This window comes from Panthera tigris, chromosome A3, assembly GCF_018350195.1.
Source record: "Panthera tigris isolate Pti1 chromosome A3, P.tigris_Pti1_mat1.1, whole genome shotgun sequence".
Classification (NCBI taxonomy): Eukaryota; Metazoa; Chordata; class Mammalia; order Carnivora; family Felidae; genus Panthera; species Panthera tigris.
In genome coordinates this window covers 138,878,688-138,883,987 of record NC_056662.1, presented here as the reverse complement: position 1 = coordinate 138,883,987, position 5,300 = coordinate 138,878,688, and the positions used below count along the sequence as shown (strand labels likewise).

General features: G+C 48.2%; 1 long non-coding RNA gene across 1 annotated transcript; it reads right to left on the bottom strand.

Moving 5' to 3' along the window:
- Nucleotides 1-2,521: 2,521 nt before the first annotated feature.
- On the bottom strand, nt 2,522-5,300 carry LOC122237102. The gene is made up of 2 exons (XR_006215317.1): nt 4,504-5,300; nt 2,522-3,792 (listed from the first exon to the last, which is right to left on the bottom strand). It is a non-coding gene; the product is annotated as an uncharacterized LOC122237102 (long non-coding RNA).

The following is a 5,300-nucleotide window of genomic DNA, read 5'->3' as shown; positions in this document are numbered from 1 at the left end:
TCTCCTTTCCTTCCCTTCTCTTGTTTCCCTGACATCACTCAGCAGCCAACATGAGGCCTCTTCTGAAGTTAGGTCTGTTTTCTGATTCTCTGTTCCTCGTAACATTTTCGCTCTGAACCCCAAGATTTCATCAGAGGGAAGGGGAGGAAGACAACTCAATGGTCGAGTTCTTGGATACAATCCCAATAGTACAGTCTGTGGAAGCAACAATTGATAAGTTGGACTTCGTTAAAATTAAAAACTTCTCTGTGAAAGACACCGTCAAGAGATGAGAAAACAAGCCACAGCCTGGGAGAAACCAATTGTCAAAGACACATCCGATAGGGGGCTGTCATCCAAAATACACGAGAGTCTTAAAACTAATAACCCAATTTAAAAATGGACAAAGGTTGGAGCACCCGGAGGCTCAGTCAGTGAAGTGTCCGACTCTTGGTTTCGGCTCAGGTCATGATCTCACGGTTCATGGGTTCAAGCCCCACATTGGGCTCCACTCTGACGGGGTGGAGCCCGCTTGGGATTCTCTCTCTCCCTATTTCTCTGCCCCTCCCCTGCTCACTCTTTCTCTCTCAAAATAAATAAACTTAAGAAAAATTTTTAAAAAATAAAAATGGACAAAAGATCTGAACACACACCTCCCCAGAGAAGAGACAAAGGCAGCAGATGCCTCACTCGTCTTCCGCGAAACGCAAGTTAAAACCACACGGGGTCCCACCGCACACCCGTGAGAATGGCCACAATCCGGAACCCCGGCAACGGCAGGTGCTGGCGAGGACGTGGGGCAGGAACGCCCACTCATCGCAGGTCGCGACGCAGAATGGTGCGGCCCCTTTGGAAGACAGTGTGGAGCCTTCTCACAAAACTAAACACCAGACGGTCCAGCGATCACACTCCTTGGAATTCAGTCACAGGAGGTGAGAACTTACATCCACGTGGAAACCCGCACGTGGATGTTTACAGCAGCTTTATTCGTAACTGCTAAGCTCGGAAGTAACCAAGATGCCCTTCAGTAGGTGACAGATAAATAAACTGTGGTCCATCCAGACAACAGAATCTCATTCTGCACTAAAAATACATGAGCTACAAGCCACGAAAAGACAAGGAGGAATCTCAGATGTTACTGAGTGAGGGAAGCCAACGCGAAAAGGTTGTGCACTTGATAGTTCCTGCTATACGAAAATCTGGAAAAGGTGAAACTGTATAGACAGGAAACAGATCAGTCATTGCTGGGAGTTGGGGGATGGAAGTCAGGAGCACGGATGATTTTTAGGGCAGTGGAAAAATACATATTTAATACATATATAACAATGATGCATGCCATCGTACACTTGGGTGAAGTCCGGCAGTGAACGTGCAAGCAGCTGTGAGAGGAAACAGACCGACATTAAGGCGGGAGGTCTGCGACGTTTGAGGGCTCCAGGGACAGGACAAAGTCCGCAGCTGGCCCTCTAGGACTGGGGCCCCGCTGGACCCATCGTTTATGTGTTGAACCGATGCTGCTTGGTTTGTGATGATGCCCAGATGGGAGCCTACACAGGAGGGTCCAGGGAGCCGGAAGGGGTCCAGGACGAGGCCAGTTCTCCCCACAGGCTTCTCCTCCGTGTCTCCAGAGCAGCATGGGGAACTTGGCCCAGATGTGCCCAGATGTGAAACAAGTGACCAAGATGCTCCCTGCAGCTTCCAACTGAAATTAATCGTCAAAATGCCTTCCTGAGACTGAGCTCTGCAAGGCAAGGGCCAGACCTCCGATCTGCACACCTCTGTGCCTCACATGCCGGCCGTGAGTGACGAGCCACCTGAACATTTCGGCACCCGCCTGGCGTGCTCTTCCTGCAACTTAATCTTTAAAAAGTGTTCCATGTGATTACATTATAATTAAATATGTGTTTAGTAATTGAAATGGAGTCCAGGGCCTGGGCAAGCATGCATACTGGTGTGGGCGTCTTTTGTTCTCTGCTGTGTGCGTGCGTGCGTGCGTGTGTGTGTGTGTGTCTTTGTCCAGTCTGCTTCTGACAAAGTAAAAATTAACTTTACAACATAATTTGGACATGGTCAGCTTAGTTCAAATGAAGACAGGAAATCAAAGCACCATAATTCTTGGTCTGTTCCCTTTGGAGAAGCCTCAGCCTGGCCCCCGCATCCCTGGAGCACTTGGCCTGCTGCCCTGGCGCCCTCTGGCGGCATTAGTGAAAATACACGTTTCCTCACCTGAGAATAAGTTTGCAGACCTGAGGAGAGACGGGTTCCACGTTTTGACATTTTTGTTTCACAGCTTAGGAAACGGGCCGTGCAGAGCACATGGCTGCTGAGGGGGGGCACGTCCCTCGTGCACTTGTTTGCACACACGTCTTTCCCTCCCTGGGCTCCTGGGCTGAGCTGACACTTGGATGCGTCCTGTCCCGGGTGTGAGTCTTAGGACTAGATCGATACCCACTAGCTGCTACTGTCCATGCGCTTTAGGGAAATTTAATGCCTGCCGTATCTTTTGATGCTTGCCGTCATCTTATTAAATGAGTATGGCACGCATTAATACACACTTTATTCGCAAGGGGAAACAAATTCAGAAAAAACTCAGTGATTTGGCCAACACTGCTTCTCTAGCAAGTTCCGAGAGTCAGAAGTCAAACCAACCCCTCCCACTCCAAAGACACTCCCCTTCCAGGCCTCGTCTCCCACAGAGTGCTATTTTATGTCCTTGATAGTCTTGTGAGCAAGTCTCTGGGAACATGGGAAGCAGTGTTTAAAACCTTTTTCTGATGCGGGAGGAGTCTTCCAACATGGCAAGACTCAGCGCAGGTGTCTTTACCCAGAGTCCACTGCTAGACGTGCAAACGATTCTCAAAACCACCTCGTTTTCATGAGCAGTTTTACAGCCACCAGGCGCTAATGCGGGGAATTAATTCCGCAGCCGCGGCACAGCGACTATTCCGGAATCTCAGCTGTGTGTGCAGGTAACTTGCTGTCAACAGGAAGTTACCTCACCGGTAGGATGGGGCGTGGAGAACCCCCAAGGCCTCTGGAAGGCTCTCCCGGAGGGCGAACGTGAGGGCGCCATGAACATGAAATCCAACCGTATCGGTCTTCTCCACCTCTGTTGTCCTCCGTGTCTCCGTTATTCTGCTCAGTGGACACTCCAGGGAGTAAACATTCCAAGGCTGCTTGTCACAGGCACCCCCACGGCGGGAGGAACACGTGGCCCCTTCCTCACGCCAGAGGTGACCAGCCACAGAAGCAAGTGACGCAGGGATTCAGGGGGATTCAGGCCGAACACTATGCTGGGAAAAAAAAAAAAAAAAAAGACAAATCCCACAAGCATCCACTAAATATATTTCAAAAACGTACATCTTTATAATATTATACCCCAAGTATGTTTTCAGGGATTCTTGGCTAAACTTTTACATGTCAAAATATAAATAGTCTGAATTCACTATTTCCTTAATTGCCACTTTTACTATTAAATGCACATAATCTCACAAAACATTGACTTAACATGAATCGGACTGACTACTTTGGTTTAATCCTTCCGACATGAGTAAGCACTTCCAGACCAGAGCGTCAAGAGTGGAGGGCTGGTCTTCGTGACTTCACGGGTAATACAAGTTTGTGTAAGTAAGTGAAACAAACCCCCAAAACATTTGGCATTAGCCAAAATCTATGCAAAATAAATAAATAAGTAAAACTGAAAGTAAGTAACTGCTTTGCACCAACTTCCTTGTCGTCTGTCGTCACGCTCCTTCCAGGATGCATGGCGGCCTTGTTGGCTTGCAGTGAGGGTGAAGTCCCAGCCCTTCGCAGCTGCGCCAGTCAACACAGAAAACACAAGAATTTCTCACAGTTCTAAACTCTTATAACAAAGGCGAAAATCAAACTTCAAACCGGAAAGACATTTTGCCTTACGTGTTATTAATTTTAATAATCAATAATGTTAATTATGTTAAATGTTAAATATGTTAATAATGTTAATGTTAATAAATATATGAAATTAGAAACAACTTTTAAGAGGCAATATCGTAGTATGAATAGATTAGTCCGCCAAAGTGCAAAATGTCAATAAGCATTTGCAAAATGTTAGCCTCTCTGGTAACCAAGGAAATGCACATTAGAACAATGAGATGAATTTGTGTTTATTCACCAGAAGAGTATTCTTTTAATGTTGCCAGCTAAACAGGGTCAAGGAAACACGTGCAAACCATGATGGTTTATGCCTCCTGAAGACTGGCTTAGCAATATTTATCAATTGCAATAAAACGTTTATATTTTGACTTAATTTCACTTGCAGGCTTTACCCCACATCAGTAACTAACATGTAAAAGTACGCCTCGGAAGTCGTAGATATTTGTATTGCTTAAGTTAGGAAAACAATCAGAAAAACTCTGCATCTCCAGTACCAGTAACTGGTTAAGCAGATTGAACTAGTGATCTGGTTACAATGCAGTCATTGAAAATGACATACATATTGAAATGTGATCATGATAAAATTGAAAAAATACTTCATAAAAAATTGACCTTAAGGAAAACTGTAGGGGCAGCGAACTGACATTTGACCATCTCCTTCCGTTCCAAATACACTGGAGGTCATTTAAGAACAGCAAAGCAGACGAGGGCAAGCTGGAGTCCCTGCATGGAAGGTTCAGGAAGGGCGGACTCACAGCGGTGGGCAGGGCTTGGCCCGGGGAGACACGCCCAGGCTCCCCGAGATGGATAAACTCAGCTGGGGACCAGGCCGGACCCGGAGCGCAGGGACCAGCGGTCCCCGGGGGTCCCCGGCAGGAGAGGAGACACACAACACAGGGTGGGCCTGCTGTACGGGCTGCAGGCGGAGGCGGCCGAGTCACCGTCCCTGTCTGGGGACGGCCGTCCCGGGCTCACCGCACAACGAGGGCCCGAATGCCATCCGCTGACCGTTTCTGAACCCGCTCTGGAGGCTGGAAGGAGGCGGTGCGGGGGCGAGGCCCAGGACATGAAACAAACGTTAAGCCGTGACCACTGCCAACAGGGCACCGACGTAGGCAGTGTCACCAGATGCAGCGTGAGACGTCCTCGGCTCCAGGAAGTGAGATGCAGCACAGAGGACACGTGAGGTCAACAAGAGGCGGCGGGGACCCAAGCAGCCGAGGCTCGAGGCTCGCTGGCCTTCCCGGGGGCGCAGCCTGGCGGGGTAGGGTAGGTGGCTTGGTGTCTGTAAGTGTTGGACTCATTTCCACTGATATTCCTTAGTCCGCATCCCTAGTCGATAAGGATTCCAAATTAAAATTTTTAAGTGCTTTGACATTCAAATTTTATTTATTTATTCAGACAGAGCA